The 26,854-nt window shown below is 37.4% G+C and overlaps 1 long non-coding RNA gene across 1 annotated transcript; it reads left to right on the forward strand.

Annotated features, from left to right (window-relative positions):
- The first annotated feature begins 13,453 nt into the window (after positions 1–13,453).
- On the forward strand, positions 13,454–14,844 carry LOC147559166 (uncharacterized). The gene is made up of 3 exons (XR_015233593.1): positions 13,454–13,675; positions 13,807–13,951; positions 14,545–14,844. It is a non-coding gene; the product is annotated as an uncharacterized LOC147559166 (long non-coding RNA).
- Positions 14,845–26,854: the final 12,010 nt, after the last annotated feature.

Genomic DNA, 26,854 nt, shown 5'->3' on the forward strand with positions numbered 1-26,854 from the left:
AAGGGTAAGTCTCCTCATGAAGTTATACTCGGTTCTCCTCCGAATCTTTCCTACCTTCGTGTGTTTGGTTGCCTTTGTTATGCCTGAATTCCTTTGGTCAAAACAAAGATGGATACCCGCTCTTCCGCCGGCATTTTTCTTGGTTACCCTAGTGAACAGAAGGGATACCATATTTACGACATCTCAACACGACAAATTTTTATTTTCACATATGTCACGTTTGTCGAAACTCGGTTTCCGATGTCCTGTTCTCCTCCGGCGGCAGCATCCTCTCAACGTCCTTCGCCACATCTGTCCATTGACAACAATGGTACGTTTACCTTTCCGGCAACCGGTTCGAAACACACCGTCCAGACGACGGACAGCAGCACCTTCTCTGACGAAGCTGCTGTTCCTGTCAGTTCTGGACAGGTTACCGACACAGGGGTGCCTTCATATACCCCTGCTGGACCTGCTTCGGGTCCTGAACAGTCCATCACCCCTTTGGGGGTGCCTGCAGACATCTCTGACGAGCCTCCCTGTCCAGGAGTGCCTTCAACGTCAGTCACTCCATCACCTACCGACGCCTCTTCGTCGCCTCCCTCGCCGAACGCCACTCTAACTTCGGATTCCGACGACGAGAATTCCGGCCGACCCAAGAGGTCTCACCGGCCACCAGCCCATCTTGCGGATTACATATGTTCACATACGAGTACAATCAAGTATCCACTTGAAAATTATTTCTCTATTAACTCGTTTTCCACTTCCCATCAACATTTTCTCTCTTCGGTCTTGTCAACTACCGAACCAACTTCTTTCACTCAAGCAATGAGGTCCTCCCATTGGAAAGACGCCATGGCCAAAGAAATTTCGGCTTGGAAGAAAACAAAACTTGGACGATTACCAATTTACCACCTGGCAAGAAACCCATCGGTTGTAAATGGGTGTATAAAATCAAATTTAAATCTGATACGCTATAAAGCACGTCTGGTAGCTAAAGGCTACACCCAAATCGAAGGATTGGATTACAATGACACTTTTGCTCCAGTCGCTAAACTAGTTACTGTTCGTGTCCTTTTCTCCATCGCCGCCATAAATGGCTGGACTCTTCATCAGTTAGATGTTAATAACGCTTTCCTTCAAGGCGATTTGAATGAAGAGGTTTACATGAAACTTCCCCCCGGTTTTTCATCTCAGTGGGAGTCTAAAGTATGCCGACTTCACAAGTCCCTTTACGGACTCAAACAGGCCTCCCGTCAATGGCTTTCGAAATTTTCATCCGTTCTCATCGAACGTGGTTTTTTGCAATCTAAGAGTGACTATTCTCTTTTTACTTTTCGTTCTCACTCCACTCAGATTTATGTTCTCGTCTATGTAGACGATATAATTATCACGGAAAATAATGATCATGCTATTTCCCAGTTAAAAGTATTTCTCAATAAGGCATTCTCATTAAAAGATTTGGGCCGCCTACAATACTTTCTTGGTATTGAAATATCTCGCTCGTCACAAGGCATTTTCCTATGTCAACGGAAATATGCACTTGATATTCTAAAAGATTCTGGACTAACCGCTGCACGTCCTTCGGAGGTTCCTATGGAACAAAAACTCCGCCTCTCTCACCGACGGTACACCATTGGCCGATCGGTCAATTTACCGTCGCCTCATCGGCCGACTTCTTTATTTAACGGTTACACGACCGGATATCACCTTTGTCGTAAATAACCTCAGTTAATTCATACAAACACCTAGTCAAGTACACTTAGACGCCGCTCATCGCGTACTACGATACTTGAAAGGTACACTTGATAAAGGAGTCTTCTTATCCGCAAACAGCTCTCTCCACATTACAGGATACTGTGATTCGGATTGGGTTGGTTGTCCTTCAACCCGTAGATCAACTACAGGATACTTTACAATGATCGGGTCCGGCCCTCTTTTCTGAAAAGCAAAGAAACAACCTACAGTTGCCAAATCTTCGGCAGAGGCAGAATATCGAGCTTTAGCCATACTCACATGTGAATTACAATGGCTCACGCATTTATTACTTGATTTTGGAATCGATCACTCCGACCCGATGACAGTTTACTGTGACAATCGGGCCGCTCTCCACATTGCTGACAATCCCGTCTTCCACGAGCGTACCAAACACATTGAGATAGATTGCCACATCGTTCGTGAAAAGATCAAAGATAACGTCATTGCCACGCGCTTCACCAGTTCAGATAATCAGTTAGCAGATATCTTCACAAATCCACTTGGGGCAGAACCGTTCAAGAACATTATTGGCAAGTTAGACGTTACTTCCATTCCCGCTCTAACTTGAGGGGGAGTGTTGGAAGTGAAGGAGTTGAAGGAGATGTCCTTCGACCAAGGTGACAATGCGAACAATTTGTCGGATAGGACAATTGATGTGGAAGATCATCAAGTCCGATTGATTTAGGGATCGTAGAGTTGTAGCTAGAGACCAACTACGATCGTCGAATTACGAAGTAATTCGCGGCTAACTTCGATCGGATCCTACAACGGGTTACACATAAGAGTGACAAATTGATCTAGGATATGACTAGTGGGAGTGAGATATAATCATGGGAGTGTCCCATAAACATATCTCATAGGCCTAAAAAGGAATTAGGCAAAGATAGTACAAAAAGGCCAAAAACAGGGTTTTTGGGCCTAGGCCGATTCGGGCACTTTTAGGGCTCGGATTGGGCTGATTTTTGGAGGGACGTTTCCTTATGTTATGAACATTAAATCTGCCAATTTTGGCTGGGTTTGGACGTCATCTCCTTAGGGAATTGAGAAAATACCAATAGTTGCTATTTTCGACTATTTCCCTAAATCTTATTCTAAAGGGTGTTTTAGGAAACCTAAAAGGAGGTGGATTCTTATTAGGGTTCTATATAAACACTCTTAGGGCAGAGAATAAGGTGTGGAATTTCTCTCTAAGCTTTCTTACTCTACCACATCAAGTAGAGAGGAGAAAGTGAGCTAATTCCCATTAACTATCTATCTAGTCAAGCAAGAAGAAGGTCTTCTTATTATCCAACCACCATTGGTGTGCTAGCTATACAACAAGGTGGGAGATCAAATTGATTGCTCGTGTCCCAAGTAGAGGAGCTACACTTGAAGCTCTTGGTCTTCTTCAATCAATTCAACTAGTTTGAGGGAAAAGCGATTAAGGTAATCTACTATCTCCATTAGATTAATTACTAGTTTTGCATGTGATCCTGGGAATACTAGTGTAGACATTAGATGTCATATTTCCGCTATAAACACTAGTAGAAGGGTGTAAATCCCTACAGTGGCGTCAGAGCCTCTTGCTATTAACTAGTTTTTGCTAAGAATCGAACTAGTTCATATTAGATATAATTGATAGTTTGATAAAATTGAGTTTATAAAAGTATTTTAAAAGTGTTTTAAAACTATTTAAACTCACAATTTGATAATATTGAATGGGATTCAATGAATTTCAAATTAAGAATCAAATTGATGATTAAAAGTGTTTTAAAACTCAATTAGATTGAATTTCGGACTAATCCATGCTTGATTAAGTTGATAGTTATGTTTAAAAGAGTTTTAAACATAAGAAATTGATTGATTTTGAATGGGATTCAAGAATTTTTCAAATAGATTTCAAAATTGTTCTTTGAAAAAGTTTTCAAAAACCTAGACTTTGATCCAAAATTGGTTTGATTAAGAGTTGTTTTCAAGTTTTGGAAACTTTTGAAAAACAAAGATTTTTGGAATTTTAGAAGTGTTCTAAAAAGAAGTGTTTTGAGTTTTGGGAAACTCTCAAAACAAAATTTGGAAATTTTAAAAGTTTCTACAAGTTTTGTAAAAATTTTAGAAGTGTTCTAAAAGATTTCAAAATTTTAAGAAAAGTTTTAAATTTGGAAAATAGCAACTTAGAGTTGCAAAAGAAAAAAAAAAAAAAAATTTTGGAAACTAGGGTTTTGAAAAACCCTAGTGTCCGGCCAGGAAGCTTCCTGGCCGGACCGGGAGCTCCTGGATGCGTCCTCTGGACGCATCCAGAGCAGCTGCTGAGACGCGTCTAGGACGCGACCAGCAGCTGCGACAGAAGCTTCTGGACGCGTCTTGAAGACGCGTCCAGAGCAGCTGTTGGGACGCGTCTTGGAGACGCGACCAGCAGCTGCGGAGGGAGCTTCCTGGACGCGTCTAGGACGCGTCCAGAGCACTCGACCAGACGCGTCTTGGAGACGCGTCTGGGAGGTTCTGGGTGTCTCGGACTAGTCCGAGACACCTAGTGCTGGTCCGGTCCAGCACCAGACACGTCTAGGACGCGTCTGGTACATGGACTAGCGTCCTGGCTCCGGCCAGGACGAGACCAGGCCTTGATAGGCTTCGGCCAGGACATGCCGGCCTATGGGCCGTGCTATGTCCGGACCTTGTCCGAGCCCTTTTTTTGGGCTTGGGCCGGGACTTGTCTAGGACTTGTCCCGGGCTTTTTCGAGGCTTTTCGGACCACGAATAGGGACCATCATTCGAGTGGGAGTTTTTGCCAAAATTTCTTCCGATTCCAACCAAATAATTCCAAAATCAATCCGGGCCATCCAGAAGGCCAAAACGGATTTCTCTTTAAATTGATTTATGAAATCATTAAGAATCGAACCAATATTTTTCCGAAATTGACCCGGGCTTTCAAAACCCGAAACGGAGTTTTTCTTAAAGATGATTTTAGAAATCATAAAAGATAAAACCGGAACGCACCACTAGTTGAATTCTTCGAATTTAGACTTAAGGTCCGTAATGTGACATGTGATGTCAACAAAAGTATCTCCCAAGATAATCATGCATATATAATTCTTAGCCTTGATATATTATATGATTGCATGTGATGTGAATGCGGGAAACTAGTATGGCCATAGATTTATATCTTTATTCTTGTTTTAAGCACGGATGGGTGCATGCTTTGTAATTAATTTTAATTTCAAGTTTATACGATCTGCGAATCGTTAGAGTCTTGTAATTAGAGTTTAGGGTCAATGAGTCCATTGAAGAAAACTCAAGGATGGAATCCAAAGGCGAGTGGGAGAAATCAATGGAGGTTCAAGGATGGAGATCTAGACGAACCAAAAGGCGAAACAAGAAGAAAACCAAAGGAGATTAGATCTTCTAGGTTAGGGGCCATACTAGGATCCATGTCTGCTTGATTTACTTTCTCGCGCGCATTTACTTACTTATTTACGCTTTATGTCGTGGATGTTAGTTAGGCTAAATAGTTCACTATAACAAACGCCAGACTAGCGTAAAAGTCCCCAAAAGTAATCTTGAGTAATCGCCTATCCAGATTAAGACACTCGTTGCGCCCTTGTTCGAGGAAGGTGGGTCGGCCTTCGCAGAGTACCTCCTCTACCTTGGGACAATGCGGGTAGGCCTATAGAAGAGGCCTACACGTCTAAATGGTTCTACTCAACGAGATCAGCAAGAGAGTCTTGGATACTCGAGGCAAAAGGATAGATTAGTCATTCATTAATGAAATCTATCAACCAAGAGTCATAAGGTATGATCAGTGAAGTAGTTCACTCACCCGGAACGACGGAGTCAAAGGGTAGGGCCTTCGTCCGCTTTACTTCGAAGAACTGGGGTCTTGGAATCACTTATTCAATCGGGGACGATTTTTATTGAATAATGTGGGAAAACTAATGTTTTTCAAAAACGATAACGAGTTTTAAAACTTTGCCATTACTTTATGTAGTTTTAAAGATGACAAAAGATATTTTCAACTTCCGCTCACTTCTCGACAAGGAGAAGCTGAATGAGCACAACTTCCTTGACTGGGAGAGGAACCTGGGAATAGTTCTCAGGATGGAAGGAAAGCAACATGTACTAGAAACTCCAATTCCTGTATTGGATGATAATTCGACTAAAGAAGAGATAGATGAAGAAAGGAGTGTACGGAAAAAGGCAGAGCCTGTAACTTGCTTAATGCTAGCAACCATGGAACCGACTCTGCAAGAGCAGTTCATAGACATGGATGCTTACTCCATGATGCGACAACTTCGGGAAATGTTCCAGAAACAGTCGAGATTGGAGAGGTTTGAAACCTCTAAAGCAATTATGGACATGCGCCTTGAAAAGGGAAAACCAGTTGGGCCTCATGTTCGTCAAATGATCAGGCTCATGGGCAAGCTGGCTAAACTAGGTTTCCCTTATAGCCAACAGACGGCTACCGACACTATCCTTCACTCCCTCCATAGTGGTTTTAATCAGTTTAAGATGAACTACAACATGAATGGATGGGATAAAACGTTGGAGGAACTTCATTCTATGCTTCTAACAGCCGAAAAGGACGTCGCTATAGTGGAGACTAAGAAGGACGTTCTTATGGTACAAAAGGACAAAGGGTTCAAGAAAGGTGGAAAACAGAAGAAGAAAACCGCGTCAAAAGGAAAAGGCAAACGAGTTGCCAAACCTAAAGACAAAGGTCCTCCTTCTGACACCAAATGTTTCTACTGTGATGGCAAAGGCCACTGGAAAAGAAACTGCCCTAAGTTCTTGGAGGACAAAAAGAATGGAACAGTGGCTTCCAATTCAGGTATAAACAGTTAACTTATCAAATACTGTAAAATTCCCAAACCTTGGTATATGATACCTAAAATTGCCCTATCATTGTGAATGTACAGGCGCAGCTGGGAACTGAGTATTTGGCTAAAGAAGACAAGATCCAAGAGGGAGCAGAAGCCTCGACTGCTAAGGATGCTGAAAGGGATCGAAGTCTACTTTAGGCACTATTCTAGATTAATAGTTTTTCTAGTTTTTAACATCATCTCTGTACTAAGTATTACGGAGAATCAATAAAGAACTTTATTTCTAAATTGGGATGTTAATAAGTGCTAGATTTAACAAACTATACCAAAAGATTCTAAACTTGGTCAAAAACCTATAAGATAGGTTCATCGGAAAGGGATGAGGACAACAGGTCCACTATAACCAAAACATGAATCAAACTGACAAGAAAGAAAGTCTTAAGTCAGAAACAGAGATTGATCTTCAAACGTACTTCTAACCTATCCATATTTGGAGCGTCCAAAAGGATTAAGATGAAGAACACGAATCAAACTCTATCCTCCAAAATCCATTAGTCTAGACATAGCTTCTCACAAAACTACCAAAGTCCGTCTAAGCTTGTAAAGGCATTACAAAATTAGCTAAAGTCTGACGCAATTTCTTTAGAAGAAATTTGGGCTTTTTCCACAAGCAATCAAGAGAACAAAGTGTTTGTTGCTCATGATAGTATTCTTCTAATAATTAGCGCACCTAGTAATCTGGGAGATAAACACTAATTATTACAAGAATAAGTGGGAGAAAAGTACAAGTCGATTTAATTCGATCATGAGAAAAATCATGGAGTTTCATGAAGAACAATCATGAAACTTGTACAAGACGATTAAATTCGACCAAGAGCAACAAACTGCGACTCCTTGGAAAAGGAAAGGTTAAAGATATGATCTTGTAAACCCACCGCACAAAAGCGAATGTCATTCGCAGGAGAACTCTCAAAGCGAGTGAAAGTGTCTCTAAAGGAATATCTCAAAGTAGTTGAGATAACTCCAAATTGTTGTTCAAAAGCCCTGAAAGGTCAAAATAAAATCTTAAAGACTCAGAAAATAAAGGTTATTTCTGAAGAGATAAAAGACCTGCGCAGAAACGGAAACTGACTCTAGATTTTGGCTAGAAGCCAAAATCATCGTGGAATCCATATCTCGTCAAGACATGAAGCTTGATAATTTAAGTCAACAGAAGACCTAAATTGGTTTTCCAAAATAGAAAACTGAGAAGGATGGAAACATTCATGTTTCCCGAAACGAGACAAGAAGAATAAAGATTCTTCCAATCAAGTTATGTCCACAAGCATGCTTCAGAAATCTATCGACGGATTAAAAGCACGCAAGAGTTAGAATCTTCGATTCAAAAGGCAATCAAAGAAGTTTGATTCCTGAGGAATGAAGAAAATCTTGAATCACGAAATTTCAAGAAGGTAAGTGGGAGTAAACAAACCTTCCGGGACGTATGCAGAGTACATACAAAAGATTGAGTACGACATAAGGTGTTGTATAACAGTAACGAACTGACTCAATAAAGGACCACACACAAAAGGATAAAATGCCATTTTGGGCATCTGAAGATCTATAAGCATAGATCAAAAGGATGATAGGATTAGAGAGACTCAGTACGCTGAGATGCTTGAGATCCGAAACAGAAAATCTAAGACTCGGAAAGTCTAAAAGAATTTCGACCCAAAAACTCATGACAGAGGGCGTTGCAAAAATCGGAGTCTGAAAAGACACCGATGAGCTAGCACGCATGAGAGAGACATTTATGTTCGAAAACATAAAGTCAATCATGTTGGACATGATTAGCATTTAAACATCCGAATTCGGATTGGAAAACCGAAACACTACTTAGTACATCCTAGAAGGCTAAAGGATGAAGTAGTACAAAATTGAACATGTCATCGTAGCAAACTTTCAGACATGGAAGGAAAGTAGGCTAAAAGTGTTTAAGCCGGGAACTGTTGCAAATACTACATAAAGAATTAAAAGCCTTAACTCTAGTAAAAGTTATTAGAAATTATCAAGGTTGAAGATAACCGTCTTCAAATTAATTGATAATTAGCAAAGTTTAAAACCGACTACCACGGTAGTCAAACTGAACTGTCACCTAAGACATAGTATGAGAGTCATACACAGTCTAAGGCATGAGGTATAATTTTAAACCTCGACGAGTAAAACTGAGTGGGTAAAAGAGTTTTACGGAAGAGGCTCAGATTTACAACTCTCGTTATCAGAAATAATAGAGTTATTTCACAAGTCGTCTAAATTTGGTTTAGTATTTAAACGACAGTCCATTGATGATAAAACATTCCGAATAGGTTTGTCAGATACGTGATCTGATGAATGAAACCCTATTAAGTGAACTTGGAATATTTATTATCAAATCCCTGGTCCAGGTCATTGCATGGACAACAATGACTCACGAAGACTAGCACGGGAGTCGATGGGATAGCGCAGTTTCATGGGCTATAGGAATAGTATATTCTATTCGACTACGTGGGTGTGTAAAAGGTTTATACACTGGATAACCCTCAAATGAGAAGTACATCACTCGTGATGAACGTCAATACTTCTCATAAAGACAATTGGAGAGATTCCTCAAAACATGAGTGCTCCACTCATCTTATGTAAGGAATGCCCGACTTTGGTTCCGTTAAACGCCGCGCCGTAAAAGGAGGTTATAAAGGCGGACACTGGGAAGGACAGGATAGACATGAAGTTAAGTGGGAGCGCAAGAATGGATTGTGTCACCCTAATCACATTAGGTACAAAGTGTCTCAAGGCCACTTGATGAGTAGCAACTGAAAATGCGTGGCCGCGCTCAAACGGATTAAAAGTTAATCGTTTGTCTTTTACAGTTGTACTCGGATATCAAGAAAGTCTGAATGACGTGACGTATCAGATGGGATACTAAATTGACACGGGAATCGAGGCATTGCACTTGTTCTAAGTCCAAGTGGGAGTCTGAAGGAGTTGAAGGAGATGTCCTTCGACCAAGGTGACAATGCGAACAATTTGTCGGATAGGACAATTGATGTGGAAGATCATCAAGTCCGATTGATTTAGGGATCGTAGAGTTGTAGCTAGAGACCAACTACGATCGTCGAATTACGAAGTAATTCGCGGCTAACTTCGATCGGATCCTACAACGGGTTACACATAAGAGTGACAAATTGATCTAGGATATGACTAGTGGGAGTGAGATATAATCATGGGAGTGTCCCATAAACATATCTCATAGGCCTAAAAAGGAATTAGGCAAAGATAGTACAAAAAGGCCAAAAACAGGGTTTTTGGGCCTAGGCCGATTCGGGCACTTTTAGGGCTCGGATTGGGCTGATTTTTGGAGGGACGTTTCCTTATGTTATGAACATTAAATCTGCCAATTTTGGCTGGGTTTGGACGTCATCTCCTTAGGGAATTGAGAAAATACCAATAGTTGCTATTTTCGACTATTTCCCTAAATCTTATTCTAAAGGGTGTTTTAGGAAACCTAAAAGGAGGTGGATTCTTATTAGGGTTCTATATAAACACTCTTAGGGCAGAGAATAAGGTGTGGAATTTCTCTCTAAGCTTTCTTACTCTACCACATCAAGTAGAGAGGAGAAAGTGAGCTAATTCCCATTAACTATCTATCTAGTCAAGCAAGAAGAAGGTCTTCTTATTATCCAACCACCATTGGTGTGCTAGCTATACAACAAGGTGGGAGATCAAATTGATTGCTCGTGTCCCAAGTAGAGGAGCTACACTTGAAGCTCTTGGTCTTCTTCAATCAATTCAACTAGTTTGAGGGAAAAGCGATTAAGGTAATCTACTATCTCCATTAGATTAATTACTAGTTTTGCATGTGATCCTGGGAATACTAGTGTAGACATTAGATGTCATATTTCCGCTATAAACACTAGTAGAAGGGTGTAAATCCCTACAGGAAGGTCTACTCCACTCGGCTGAACCGAGTGGATTAGGTCCACGTTTAGGATAGGATTCCTAATATAATTAGGTTTCCTAGTATGATTAGGATTGTTGTATTTTAGATAAACATGATTAGATAGAGATCATAAGAGTTTCATATCCCTAAAACTTCTCCAATGTAAACCTATATAAAGGGATCCATACATGATGTAAAATACAAATTGTAGTAAATAAACCAAGGTATTTACCCATCTCTCTCTCTCTCTTTCTCTCTCTCGATCACACTTCATCACCATCACCTCTCGGTCTCACCCGAGAAGCTTCATCATCTATTCTCGGTTATACCCGAGAGCTTCAAGCTATCAACCTCGGTTATACCCGAGAACCCACATCATCATCCTCGGCTTCAACCGAGAGCTAGCTAACTCACTTCAATCTCTCTCGGTTTTCACCCGAGCTCTCCCTCCATAACTCGGGTTCATCCGAGTTTATCACATAGAGGTTTTCACCTCTTCACAGAAGTAATGGCAGAGACAAGACAAAATACGACGATACTTGGGGACGAGGGTGCACATCAGAATGATCCACATGCCCATCAAGGGAAATGATATCCCGACCAACAACAACCTCTTCTACATGGGTTGTAACATGCACTCTTTCTACAATGGCCGCAGCACAACCCCAACCCAAGCCGTGATTCAAGTACTGAATCGTAATGCCTTTCTATAAATAATTATATCTTCCTCTTCACTACATTCCTCCTTTTGTTTGTTTGCCATTTCCAAAATTTCAACTATGGAGAAACGTATGGCTCGTCACTTATAATGGTGTTAGGAACAACAACAACAACAACAACAAGAACAAGAGAGATCCAAAAATATCTCCCACGTTGCAACAAGTATGAAAGGAGGTGTTGCCCACCGGAGTATCATCTCTCTTGATACCTGCAACAATGGAGCAGACATCCTGAAGAGTCCCCTATGTTTAGGAATAGCTTAAGTCTCGTGGTTTGTGTGTCTTTTCATGTGTTTTTACTTCCATGAGGGTTTAGCTTCGTGTATATGTGTCCTAGGTTGTGTTGTTTGTAATAACGGGGTAGGGGTGTTTGTGAACTAAAGACGTTTCTGTTAAAACAAATACATTGACGCACTGTAGTAATTGACCTAATTGTAATGTGTTATTTGGCATGTGTTAATATGTTATGTGTGTTTCTCCACTTCACCTGTATAATTCTACCAATGAATACATATAATATTACGAAAAAAGAATATAACTCTAAAGGCAACCACAAACCTTGAAATTGAAAGAAAACACATGTGTGTTTCCTTTTAAAAAATTACAAAATATAAAGTAATGCCCAACAGTTTTCATCTTCTTCTTTCCTCTTTCTTTGTTAAGTCCCAAATCGTTTTTTCACTGATCTCTAAATCCCTCGCTAAACCTTAAGATACCTGAAGTATTTGAATTTCTAGATGGGAAAATGGGTATTTAGGTTTACAAAATTATTGTAATAACTAAAAACACCTAGATTTTTTTCAAGGGAGATTTTAAAAGGCCTCCCCGTTTTTGTTAAAAGGCCTCCCCATGGTTTCGTTGACTTAGTAAAAGACATTTGACTTAGCTTGGTTAAAGGACCCCCCTCTTTGAATGGGTGAAAAAAACCCCCTTTAAAGGTGTATTTCACCCACATTTTCTCTGCATCATTTGACCACGCCACATCATCATCTTCTCCGGCAGGGTCACCGGCCGGCGACCTCCAAATTTTTTTTTTTTTTTTATTCTCTCTCTCTAAAAACAATTTTTTTTTTTTTCTAAACTCTCTCTCTCTCTCTCTACAGATCTAGAGAGAGAGAGTCCATTGAAGGTCTGCGAACAGACCTTTTGAAGGTCTGTTCGCAGACCTCCAAAGGGTCTGCGAACAGACCCTTTGAAGGTCTGTTCGCAGACCTCTAATGGGTCTGCGAACAGATCCATTGAAGGTCTGTTCGCAGACCTTCAATGGATCTGTTCTCTCTCTCTCTCTCTAGATCTGTAGAGAGAGAGAGAGTTTAAAAAAAAAAAAAAAAAAAAAAATTTGTTTTTAGAGAGAGAGAATAAAAAAAAAAAATTTTGAAGGTCGCCGGCCGGAAGTTTGGCCGGCCGGCGACCCTGCCGGAGAAGATGATGATGATGTGGCGCGGTCAACATCACCGGTCTTGGGTTAAGTTTGACCTAACGGCGTTAACTTTGCCATTAGGTCAAATATTGATGAAGGAGGTGCTCTTTTGTAGAGGGGGCCCTATAACCAAATGGGTTATAATGAGGGGTGCTTTTAGCGGGGAGGCCTTTTAACAAAAACGGGGGGCCTTTTAAAATTTCTCTTTTTTCAATTGAGTGGAAGTTACTAAAATATTATGGGTAATAATAAGTTAAGTTTGAAATAATATTGATAATTACTATTCAAGTCATTTTCTAATTATTTGATTCCCAAAAAATCCCTGCACATCAAAACCGACTCTCTCTCGAAAAAACTCAGAAATTTTTAGGGTTCTTCTTCTTCTTCTTCTTCTTCTTCTTAAATCTTTGTAATCTGTGAAACATGAACGATTTCGATCTAAAATCAAGGTTCGAAATAAGTACAGAGAACACGAAAGTACCATAGATGAAATTCATCTTGTTCTTAATAGGTTAAACCCTAAACCCAAATTCTATTCTATACACACGAAAGAGCAATCTCCTTTCTCCTTCAACAGCCGCTGCTGATTACTTCTCTCTCGATATGAATTCAGACGAAGATGATGTTTTAGTAGTTAGAATACCATCTGATGTTTCTCCATCTCCTTCCAACATTGCTACTCCAATTCCAACCACAAACCCTAGTTTAGAACGTGGTTGGTTTCGAGCTAATAATAAATTAAAATCCCCCATGATTCAACTCTACAAAGGTAAAAAAGATAACTCATTTAAATATACTCAATTTCTAGGATTTTGGAAATTTTATTAGTTTATTTTGCTTGGTTTGTAGACTAAATGTGGGTTATTCATAATAGAGATACTTGATTTTCGTGAGTTTCTCTCGCCTACTCAAGAAGAAGAGGCCGCAAAAAATGTTGTTGTTGATTCTGTCCTCGATTTAGTTATCTGTTGAATACTTTCTACTTAGTCATTTGCCATCAAAGTTCCTTCAGGTGTGGCTGAAATTCTCCATTTTTCTCGGTTTTTGTCTGGTGAGTATGAATGAAAAATGGTTCTGTTTGCATTAGGAATGGTCAATGAAGAAATTATATGATTGTTAGCATTATGGCTTCCGTCCAATTAGTGGATCTATTTTCGAAAATAATAGGTTCATGACTTGTAGGTAAGGTTCATGCTTGATGTGAAAGTCTGGGAACCTTCTGTTATAACTTTGTTTCAGTCACTCGGAAATACCTTTGCCAACTCTGTCTGGGAACCCTAGTCATAATGATCCGATTTCAATGAAGGAGAAGTTTATTCATGCAAAGGTATGAGTAACAATTGACTTGAAGCAACGATCTTTTAGCTTAGAAAGGCTTCTTTTCTTACTTTTAAATGCAATGCCTATAGTGAAACTGGGTTTAATTCTTGAAACATTTATTATCTGGGTGTGTCTTCTCTAAGGTGCGCATTTTAGTTGTCGTTCTTGTAGCTTTTTATCAGGACCTCGTGGAGATTTTAGTACTTTTTGTGATAGGTGAACCCTCTTTTTTAGCGTCAGAAACTCGCGTACTCTTGCCAAATACCCATACACTTCAGTGGGTATAGATATAATTTAAAAGTTTCCATGCCCATATTGTGGTAGGACCACAAATTACATCTCTAGGTTTATGTCTTTCATCTATGACGTAAGTCGTGACAATTGGATCCAAACAAAAAGTTTGCAAGTGAACAATAGAGCTCCTACTAACTAAGACAATAAAATACGTAGTCATATCCTTGCGATGGACTGTTTTCCTGTGTCTGATACACCTCGTTCTGGTCTCAGAAACGATTTACTTCAGGTTGACCATTACTCTATACGGTTTTCTGTGTATGCATTAGTTGGATATGAGATGATTATGTCTCTTCTTATTTGCAGTATGAAGAAAAACTGTTTGTACGGAGACCAAAGGCAGATCAACATCTTCTCTCTGCGGCCTACGATTTGTGGGAGAGTGTGCGCACCAACTAACAAAAAAGCAGTATACCGTCATATAGCTAATAGTGATGCACATGTTAATGCAGTGCATGGAAAAGCATCATTTAGTACTAACTTTAGCTAAAGTTTGAACATGATATAATTAATCAAGACTACAACTTCAGTTTGAACATGATATAATTAATCAGAACTTTGGTTGACATTCATAGACATCATGTCTATATATATATTTTTATTGATAACGGAGAGTCCATGGACTTTATTGGGGTCTTATATCATTTCAATGAGATATCGGTTGATATTGTATAATCCTTCGTGGATTTTCATTGACAGGACTTTCATGAATTTCATGTAAATAACAATGTAATATATTGTGATAAATAGATTATAACCAATATATTTTGTTATATATTACATCTAATAAAATATATTCCCACAATGTCTTTTTTATTTTTTGACATAGACCCCAAGAGTCAACAATATAATATTATATATCAATTTAATATTATATAACAATATGATAATACATATTATTATTGCTGTAATGGTGTAATTTGGGTCGACTGGATTTCATCGGCATAAACAAGACGATTAACCCGCACATCATATATCTTTTAAATTTCGAGATAGATATTGAGGTTTCAAGATAGTTTTGAAATATCAGTAAAAATATGTCATTATAAATGATAATAAGGAGGGGTAGCCAATTGCGAGTTTCGTTGACATTCCAAAGTCCGCGGATGTCCGGGACATTCAATCGCGGATGTCCGGGACATTCAATCGCGGACATTTCAAGGAGGTTAATAGTGAAACAGTATTTGCCTCTGTATTTGATAAGAGTATTAAGAAAAGTGATATCTGGAATACAAAACTGAAATCAATAAAGCATCCGAGAGTCCATTGGAGTCTCAATTCAATATCTTAGCTTGGTGGAATATTAATTCCACATAATTAAGGATTTTATCATATATTTCGAGAGATGTTTCAGCGTTTCCAATTGATGATCCAAAAATTAGTCATCAGTTGACTAGGTCAATAAGTTAAGCAAAAGACCAAAAGCTCAGCGGGTCAACCCGTATCAAGTCAACCGGGAGGTTGACGAAAGAGGTCTGCTACTCAAGCGCAGAACTGGATTGGGGGGTGTCGGTAAGATTATCTTACGGCGCCTTAAGCCCTTCCCTGACTTAAATACAACAGGTTTGTCTTGGGGTGCAAGAGTAGATTAGGGGGTCCACATAAGTGAAGTCGATACATCAATCCCAAAATATGGGGGGAAGAGGGGGTATACACGTGTCTAATGCTTGCCCACTTAATCTTGGATCCTATCGAAGATTCCAGTCAGCGAGGATCGCAAGTGTTTTATAAACTTGGGCTTTGATGGGTCATGAAAATGTCCCATCTAAGTCGTTTAATTTAGTCGAGTTAGTTCGTTTCGGGTCTTTATTATAATAAAATGGTTGATTTTCTTGATTAGGTGTGTTTTGTGGAGTTAGGTGTAAAAAATGGTTAAAAAAGAGGAAAAGATGCATAAAGGGTATTTTGGTCATTTGGAGTAAAGGACATTCTGGTAATTTGGTCAAGGTCAGTGCGTGGTTGGAAAGTAGAGGTCGAGACGAGTCCGTAGGAGAAAACGGAAGTCAAATCGGAGTCCGGACGAAGGAATAACCCAAGGTCAAAGTTCAGTTAAAAGATGTTGACTAGTGGGACACCTCCGGGCATAGTTCTGGCGCGCGGTATAGAAGAAGACACGTGGCAGGCTTTGGAGGCTGGTATATGCGATTCCCATGTTAACGCTCAGCAGCGAAGTGACCCTTATAAGCTTGATTCAGTGTAGCGCGTCGCAGCTTGCTCCACTAGTCCCGCTCCCACGTTATAATCTGGACCGTAGCCTTTCGCGTGTCCTAGATCGGACGGTTCCTGTGCATCCCGTGTTTTATTCCATCCCGTGTAGCCCGTAGCAACTTTAAGGTCTCCCGAACTCCGGCGAAGGGTAACTCCCCTTCGCCGGAGTTTAGAGAGAGAGAGAGAGAGAGGAAGTCAAAAAAAAAAAAAAATTTTTTTTTTTTTAGAGAGAGAGAGGAGAGATGAAATAAAAAAATATTTTTTTATTTTTTAGGTTTGAAGGTCGCCGGCCAGAAAATTGGTCGGCCGGCGACCTTCCCGGAGAAGATGATGAGTTGGCTGGTTTTAACGAGGTGGCAGGGAGAGAAAACATGTTGGAGGAGAGAGAAAAGAAATGGAAGAGAGAGAGTAACGGTGTTATAACGGAAGGGGGCCATATGGGTATTTTTCTTAAAGTAGGGGGCCAGGCGGGAAGCTGGTCACAAAGTAGGGGGCCATTAGGGAAATAACCCTTTTAGATTTGATGCATCGTGCTTATGTTAAATCATTTGACGGTTCATACTTATTAATTGATAGATAGTAGTTTAGAAATATATTTTTCAAAAGAAGACAAATACCATTTTATGATCTAAAAACCAATTTTATCGAAAACATCTTCCGAAATTCGGATAGTTTATTATCCAGAATTTTGAGTTATAGAAAAAAGAACTAGTTAGTTAACTATGTGTAATAAAGGTGATTTTATGTGGTGAATTCCTAAAACCTAGACTCCTTCCCCATTTGAGTTCCTTGTATCATTTGCATTTATTTTCTTTCCGTAATTTTATTATTTTATCACCAAAAACCCAAAAACAATTTTCAAAGAAAAACCGATTTATTTTCAAGTCTTAGAATAGATTGACTTAGTCTCTGAGGAACGAACCGGCTTACCGGAACTATTACTTGACGCCCGTATACTTGCAGGTGGAGACCTATTTAGGGTAACCTTTCTAGGCCCATCAATTATACAACGCGTCCAATTAGTGCAATATTGGATGTTCTTTGTCGATACAAAAAATCGACAAAGAAATTTGTTATTGGTGGTGTGGAGTTGGAATACAAAGCCGAAGATGTATCTTTATTGTTGGGAATGCCAATGGAGGGTGTCGAATATGAGGCTTTTCCAAAGAAAAACGAACTTGATCCTTTGAAGTGTGCTTTTTTAACCAAGTATTTCGAGGAAACACTTGAGCATCAAGGTCTTTCTAGTGTTGTTGTTGGAATTGCACTTCAAAAATGTGTGAGGAATGGTGAACCAGCAATTGAATTTGTTGGTCTTCTAATCATGTTGTTATCGGCAAGCTTCCTGTTTGCAACGTTGACGGGTTTTACTGTATTGCCAAGCATATATCAGAACATCCAGTCGAGGAGGGCTATCAACCGGGGTGTCATGGCCCAGCGCCATACACTCATATATGATGGACACGATCGACAAGCATTCAGAAGACCCAACCCAAGCCTCTGGATGCTTGTTACTGTTGCCAGTGAGTTACAACCCAAACTCAACTTTGATTTAGAAAATACATTTGTTTCCAATAAATTATGAGTTATTTATAATTTCCTTTTTTTTTAGTTCTACGTGTGCATGCACACAAATCTGTACCAGAAGAATCCCCTGAATGCAAATAGATACCCAAGGTTTTTGAGGTGATTGGTGGATGAATTTAGTCAAGGGATAGAGAAAGATATAGCTGGATTGAAACCTGATCAGGTATAAATGTTGAAACATTTGTTGTTCATGAATGTACATTATATATTTGTTTTAGTTAATATTTAATAAGTATATATCATTTATTGTAAATGATGTGTACTTTATGTAAACTACTGATGCTGTGACACTTGGTTGTATTCAATTAGTGCAATTGATAAAAATTTTGTAAAATGGGATGCAGGTTAGTGAGAATGTTGTGAAAGATGTAAGTGAAGAAGAGAAAGAAATGTTGAAGTTTACGGAAAAGGTAGTATTGGAATTACCTTTTGATGAGCAGTTGAATAATACGGAGATGATAGAATCTCTGAATAGAGAAGTGAATAGTCAGAGAGAAGAGTTGAAGAAAAAAGACAGTGAAATTGAAAGTTTGAGAAAGGAAGTTCTAGATCTAAGGAAACAAATAAATTTGGATGATAGATCTGAAAAAGTAATCAATGAGGAAGATCAGGTGGAGATGGTGGAGATGATGAAAATAAAAATGAAGAAGAAGATAATGGTGGGGAGAGAGAGAATTAGCCTGATGAGAAGGCTGATGGTGATGAAGATGATAAGGTGGAGGATCATCATATTGATGAAGAACAGCAACAAGAAGGTCAGTAAATTAGGAAGTGTTTACATTAAGATTATATCCTTTACCATAAATTATATATAATTTATGTTACACTATGACTTATTTAGGTATATTGCATATACTTTATAAGTGTTTATGAGTAATGTATATTAAATAACATTGGGTTAATCTTTCATCTGGATAGTAATAAAATGAAAACGAGATAATTTCATGATTGCAGATCTTGGTGATAATGTACCATCATGCTCAGCCATTGTGCTAGTGGAGACTGTGGAAGAGAGCAATTATAGCTCAACTCCGAACTTTTCTTTGGGGATAGATGATACAAATCCACATGACTTCTCCGACGTTGTTCAAGTTGCTAAATCCTATACAGATAAAGCAGAAAGTGAAGCAAAAGATGATGATGTTGTAGAGACAACTCCAAGAACAGTGAAGAAGAAAAGAACAAAATCAAAAGCTGTGAAGGGTGAATTGGAGAAGCCAGATGTTACTGTTCAAACACTAAAACAAAATTTTCTAATTAAGAGGATCAAGGAAGCTCCAAGAACCATGAAACTCACTGAAAAAGCCGAGCCAAAAGAAAAGGCTGACAAAGACAATAAGAAAAAGGATGCACTGTCGAAAAAAGATCTCGTCAACGTTAAAGATGTAGATAAGAAGGGAAAGGAAGCAGAAACAAAGGATGATGAAAAACTTAGTAATTGAAAGAAAAGTAAAGTGCGGAAAAAAGTGAAAGAAGATGAAAAAGGGCTGCTTGAGGAATTTAACCAAGGAGTAAAGATGAAGTAATGAATAATTTAAATATAAGTTTGTTTTGTCGTAGTATGTTTTAAATTACATGTTGTGTGTGAAACATTATGATATTTGTAACTGACTTTATGTGTTATTTATAATATAATATAAGTATTAATCTATAAATTCATTTCTAAGGACTAACAATTATATGGGAAATCAATCTAATGAGTGATATTAGAGGGAGAGAGGTGGATTTGTTTATGATGAACTGCGAAACAGATGCTCAAAATATCAATTGGTGGTCAAAACATATATCTTCCCAAGTTATGGTTGGAGCTGGACAAGTCTTCGTTCTCGGTACTGAGTTATGGGTAAGATGATGTTAAAGTATGATATACTTTTTTGAAGAACTGTTTCATTTATTATACATTACTATTATTCATTGATACATTATGGTTTACTGACCATAAAGTATATGGTATTTATGGTTGTAAATATATATATATTTTATATGATTATGCTAAAATTTATTGTAAATTATGCATACTTATATGTACAAAATATATGTTTTCTCGCGCAGACATTGATAAAATGCAAAGCTACTCAAGCAAACATAGACTACCACCTAACAGATCGGATTAGGAATGAGGTTGAAAGAGGGCTAATATCTTATATAGTTGCACCAATGTGTCACGCGATGATTACAGATGTTAGTAGGGGTATCCAGTGGACGTTGCTAGTTTTTGATTGGTCAAACTTGGACACAATACAACTCGTTATTCTTCGATGTAAAGCTACGTAAACGGTGGAATGAAAATGCTCTTAAGTATGGGCAGGAGATACTCGATGTACTGCACTTTAATACATTTGTGAGTCCTGAATTCAGAAAGAAATGTAGGGACATTAAGACGTCGTATGATCATCAACAAGAAGAAAAGTAAGTAACAAACTTGTAATATTTATAAATTAGTATGAGTTCAACATGGTTTGATGTTAATTATTTCATGGTTTAATGTTTATTATTTCATCAATGATGGACAGTGCGGATTGTAGTCCATTTTTTTTTTTTTTTGAAACCATTGAAACCCTTTTCATTCATAAGTGATTAAATCACTGGTTTACATGGCAAAATTAATCCCTCTCTGTTCAGCGACATGAGAGTTACATAAGTAAATGCTAAGAACTTCGAATGTAAAGTACCTCATGAGGTGAGAGAACTTGGACTAGACTCTGACGAAAAAGATAGAAAAAGATGAAAGGATCCTAAAGATCACGAATAAAAGGACCCTAAAGGTCAACAAAATATTAAATAATACAGAATAAAGAAAAAACTAATTTAAATCCCCGTCGATTTCGCCGGAAAACCGCCATTGTCGCCGGAAACAGTCGCCGGAAAACCGCCGTCATCATCGAAAAACCGTTACTACCATAGAAAAAAACCGCCGTCATCATCGGAAGACATAATTAACTCAGCAAGTCTCAACGAGTCAATTCATTCTTCTTTGTTCCTGACGAAAGCGATTCCTTGTTCTTTCAACCAGATCTTTTAACTGGTTTGATCTCATGCAAGGTAGTTATAAACATCAGAGTAAAAGGACCCTTTTTCAAACTTACTTGCATTAATGTTAGAAAGACACCCAAAAGTTTCAACGGATCATCTATTTAGTTTTACAGATAGAAACTTAGCCTGATCCTTCCTTCTTCCATCAATGGGGCTAACCACCAAATTACTGTTAAATAAACATAAGGGTGATCTACATGGATCTATTGCTTCTCAGTATTTGGTGGTTTGAAACCAGACTCTTTATCTGAGATTCCTTGATCTCGTAAATGAGATTTTGTCACTGCATGCATGCTTCAATGATTATTGTGAAAACCATTTTTTCTTAATCATCTTCAGCAACTTTAATAAAGAAGGTTTACCCCTTACACTAAAGAACAGTAAAGTGGATTCAAACAAAAGTTGAAATGGAAGATAAAGTAAAGAAAACAGAAAAAAGAAACATAGAAGAGGAAACTCCGACGAAGGGAGACCCTTCGCCGGAAAAACTATATCGAACTCACTTTTTCTCTCTTATTGAAAACAGTAAAGTGGTCCATTTGTAATGATACAAATGGAGTTATTATTCATGAAAAATTTCAAATGGGGAGTACCAAAAAAATTTATTGTCGACGATTGGAAAGAATTGGCACATCGAAAGAGGGCGGAGGTGATATACGAGCTTCTGTATGAAACAAGAGATCAGTGGAGAAAGAATTTACTATAGTTTTGCTTTTAATTTGTTTAAGTGGTAGATTTGAACTTGAATTTAATGACTCGTTATTTGAATGTCTGAAATTTAATAAAAATACTATATGTGTTTTTTTATTTATAAATGTGTGTATTTTCATGAAAAATAGCGTAATCTATAAAATTTCTATATATTGATGGAATTATATATTCTTTACTTACATATATTATGTATGTTTTTCGCTGGAATTTTGTAATGTACATCGGATATAAATGTATCCTTGTGAAAAGTATACATTTGATCCGTTATAGAGTTAATTTGTAAATATTGCATTATGTAAAGTTTAGGACAAAGTATGCAAACTTTACACAACATAACATGACACTTCTTTGAGAAAAACTGAAATTTATTCATTATTAATCTGTTTTTATTTGAAGCGGACGTACATAACTGAAACAAAAAATTCAAATATTAACCCTACATGTGGTGCGGTTGTGGTAGGCAGGTTGCTTACACCTGCCACAAATCCTCAATTTCCTTAGTATGTTGCCCGAGCTCTCGATCTGTACTGTTCTCGGCCTACCAGGTCTACGCCGAATCAAAGATCGAAGTGTTTTCGACTCTTCATCAAATGTACGTGGTTCATCATAATTAGGGACGGGCATTATATGTTCCTTGTAAGTCTTCACATAAGACTCCGTTGTCCAAACAAGATCATAGAAACAATCGTCTTCATCTAAATTTAAACTTTTAATGCACAACATGCCATGGTCACAAGAAACAACATCAACCTGCCACCTTCTACATGTACAAGTAAGTTGTTGAAGATCAACACAATGAGATGGATCGGAATAAACCTCAAATATTAATGGAGCTGCCTGTGCAATCTTTCAAGTTGCGGTAATATCGTACTTTGCTTTCAACAGATCAGTGATGGTTGAACACAAGAACGTAGTCCATTTCTTAGATAATTCGCGATTCACATTCATCTTGTTTATTACATGAATACGAATTGCATCCAACATTGTTGTAATTGGGAGTACCCGAGCATGTCGAATCTGGTTGTTAAAGGACTCTGATAGTTGAGAAGATATAACTGTGTACCTGTTTATACAACAACACTATATGATTATTTCACCATTAAAAATCTTATAACATGTGTATAAATTATATATTGCTCTGCATAGACTATGATAATGCAAACAAAATACATATAATCTCAATCTAAAAGTTCAAATATTCACGTAAAGTACGTATAGTTTATCTGAGGGGATTCATAGTTTGTCGATTTGATTTGATTATTTACGAGTAATAACAAAAAAAATTGAAATATTGAAAAGTTTGAGTGTATTACCTTGGACCGGGAAAGAATGAATTTGCCCATGATGCAGGGTCTAAGGATTAAAAGAATGCAGCAACTTTAGAACCACCCATATGTACCATCTGGTTAATAGTAGCATTATAGCCAGACTCAGGAAGAGCCTTAGCAGGCTTGAAAATCAAGGTTTGGAAGAACTTGGATTTTCGGGCTCCATTAGCCAATCTTAAGTTTAGATTGTTCCTTAAATGCCAAACACAAAATGAATGGTGTGTTGTTGGGAAAATATTCTTAACACCATTGATAATATCGTTGTGATGGTCTGAAATAAAAGTAGATGTCTTTTCCATATTCACAACATTGCGTAAATGCCTTAAGAACCAGTCTCAATTAATGTCATTCTCCACATCAACAACAGCATAAGTGAAAGGAAATAGACTTGAAATTGTATATTGCAACCCAAAAATTAATAGTAGTTTATAAATAAATTTCGGAACTCTGAGGTAAAGTATACGTAATGTTCGGTAAAGAATGGGGTGTTTAAGATAAAATATGAACATGAAATATACACCTACACGTAATTTTGTTATGAAATAATATAATTTAATGTACTTCAGGGTTTACCATTGTTCCCGTCTTTAGCAACAGCAGCGAGAATGCACCCATTAAAACGATATTTGCAAAAAGTCCCATCAACATATATAACAGGTCGACAGTATTGAAATCCAACTATACAAGCATGTGGTGCAATGAAAATTCTTTGAAATCTCAGAGTTAGATCATCAACTTCTAGTTATACAATGCTTTTTGGATTTGTACGTGAAAAGGCATCAGAATACAATTTAAGTTTTGCATATGAATCTCCTTCCTGCCCAAATTCTTCATTCATTGCAACTTTCTTACCCTCGTAAGTGTAGTAATATGGAAGTTGGACACCGTAGTCTTTCAAGAAATCATTCTTCAAACTTGCTGTGGAACGATCGGGACTTCTTGTAACATCATCGAGAATAAGTTTACCAACAAAAGAATTGTTGATTTTGGGTTTCTTGCTCTTTTTAAAAAAATCTGCACAGTCATGTTTCATTTCCATATCTTTCAAAATGAACATAGATTCGCATTTCAATGGTGCCCATCCATGTACTCTCCATTTGCAGTCTTGAACAGGACAAACAGCAGTTACACGTTTTGAATCATTTTTTATGTAATTGAAATCATGGCCCGTGTTTATACTATATTGCCGAAGAGCATATCTGAATGCTTTTGCACCACCAGTAAATAACTGACCAGTTTCAGTAAATATTTTATCCCAACCATCAGATTTAAGTTTAGTTGGCTTACTTTGATTTGATGATTAATTCTTTATGAAATTCCATCTGAGTTATCAAAGCTAAAAACGATATACAAATACAGTAAATAAAAAAGTATATAATTTACTATAAGTGATAATGAACAGTTCTGTCAATTATGTATAATGTATGACAAAGTTTATCAGGACTTGGAGGATACGAGAAGTTTGGTCTACTTGAAATGGCGATTGTTTTGGAGAAAAAGTACGCAGAATTTTCAATAAAATATATATAATATATGATAAATTGTTATTTATAGTATTGATAAAGTATATATAATTGTTAACAAAATATATATATATATATATTTTACATTCTGTTATAAAAATAAAGTACGAGCGATGTTTGCGTAATGTACTTGAAAGTATGCAAACTTTATTATGAACTATTTATAATGTAAATTCTGTTAAGAGAAACCGAACGCAAATTTCTGATGTGAAGAAATATGAGAACATAAAAACCGAAAACCTAAACACAGATCTGAAGCTTCTTCAAAAAGAGAATGAATATATGTTTCGGTTTTAGAAAGATAAAAAATTCTGGTTGGATGTAATTTATGTTTGTAAGTGATTAAAAACATTTATAATAAATCGAAAGCCTAAATCTAATGAAAAATGATACTGTATGATTGAAGGATACAATGATTAAAACCATTTATAAACAAAATCGTAGAAATCTTAGAAGATGTTAATGAAAAACATGAAATTGAAAGATGAACCACGTTACCTTAAACTAAGATGAAACTGTAGATAGTAAATTTAAACTTGAACTGAAGATGTATAAATGGAAATAGAGATTGCAGCTGGTGTATTGGAATGGAATGAGATCTGAAGCTTCTTCAAAATGAGAACGAATATAGGTTTCGATTTTAGAAAGAGAAAAATTCTAGTTTTCCGATTTTGATTATAAATGAAGATAATTGTTTCAGTTGTTAATATGGTGATTGGAAAGATAAAGAGGGAGATAAAAAAAGGAAGCCGAATATTAGTGGATTTGATTAAAACGGAAGTGTTTCATTATATATAAGGTTAGATCAGGTATTATGGAATTATAGGCATCTTAGGGATTTCGGTTTTCTATCGAGATGGATACAAATGGATTAGATATCCATTTGTTTTAATTTTTTGGTTTATAAAACCGTTTGAAGGTTAGAGTGGATTAAATGTGTTATTAGGGGTAGATTTTTGGGTCATAAGCTCAAAAATTATAAAGTAAAACCTCTATCACCCGATCCCTCCACCAATAGATATTTTGATGGGATGCACAACCAACTGTACTACAAGCACATGTACCATAATTATGCATCTCAAAGATTTTCTTTTACTTAATGCATGTTGAAGAAAATTTTCATAAGATTTCCTAAACTTTACACATTTATAGGAAGGATTGATTTTACTAGCTCGAGGATTACTGAATCTTGAAATTAAATGCCATAGGACTCTTGATCGATAAACCAAAAAGCAACTATAAATATGAAGAGTGCATGGGCATTGTATTTCACAAATTGGTATTACAAGAAAGAGTAGTCTATCTTTAAAAACAAGTTTCTATTCACTTGAGATGGCAACGCACTCCTCACTCTTTTTCTTCGTCCTCGTTCTCGTTGTCTTCGCTTCAGGTTTTTAAATTCCACCATCTTTTTTCTATAGTTCGGTAAATCATAGTTACTTTTAGTGTCTTTTATTTTTACGTTAAAATAATTAATGTATTTTATGTAGTGACAGAGATGGTGGATGCACGTGATCCGTCCAGAGGAGTATGCAGTGGCTATAGAACGGGTTGTGGTTATCTATGTCGTACAATTTGCGGTTTCAGACAAGGCAAATGGAAATGCATCAATGGCAGAGTTTGCGAATGCACATATCCTTGTGAATCCGTCAACTCTTACTCCCATTGAAGAAATCAGTTAGGTAGAAGAACGTCTTTTACCTCGGTTAAAGATTATAAAACACATTAATAAGAATACATTAACATCAAATATTTGATTCCTTTTCTCATGGTTGAATATTTGATGTATTCTCACTACTTTTAGTTCATTTAATATTTTATTTTTTTTCGAGAAAATTACTCAATAAAATTGACGGAATACCAATCCTAATGCAAAATAGGGAATCCATAGTTGAGGGTGATTGGCTTTGTTGTTTTGCTATTGGTTTCTTGAGGGTGTTTTCTTGGTTGCCTCACTCTTTCAAATTATAAGAATAGTTTTCTTCGAAATCGAATTTTGTCCATCGATGAACAATCATTTTTAGATGATTACAATATCTACAATTGAATTCAGTAATTTAACCGAATTGGAATGAGACGTCCTGCCCGTAAAATTATGTAACACAAAAGTCCATGTTCTTTGGCAAGGATCAATTGGTTAGTTTCTCCTTCCCTTTCTTGTACCTTTTATTCTCACTAGAATACGCATTGTAATTACTTTTCTTGTACCTTTTATTCTTCTAAAAA

The sequence above is a fragment of the Eschscholzia californica genome, unplaced genomic scaffold, assembly GCF_041429995.1.
Source record: "Eschscholzia californica isolate CP2 unplaced genomic scaffold, dmEscCali1.0.p SCAF_2, whole genome shotgun sequence".
NCBI classification, from domain to species: Eukaryota; Viridiplantae; Streptophyta; class Magnoliopsida; order Ranunculales; family Papaveraceae; genus Eschscholzia; species Eschscholzia californica.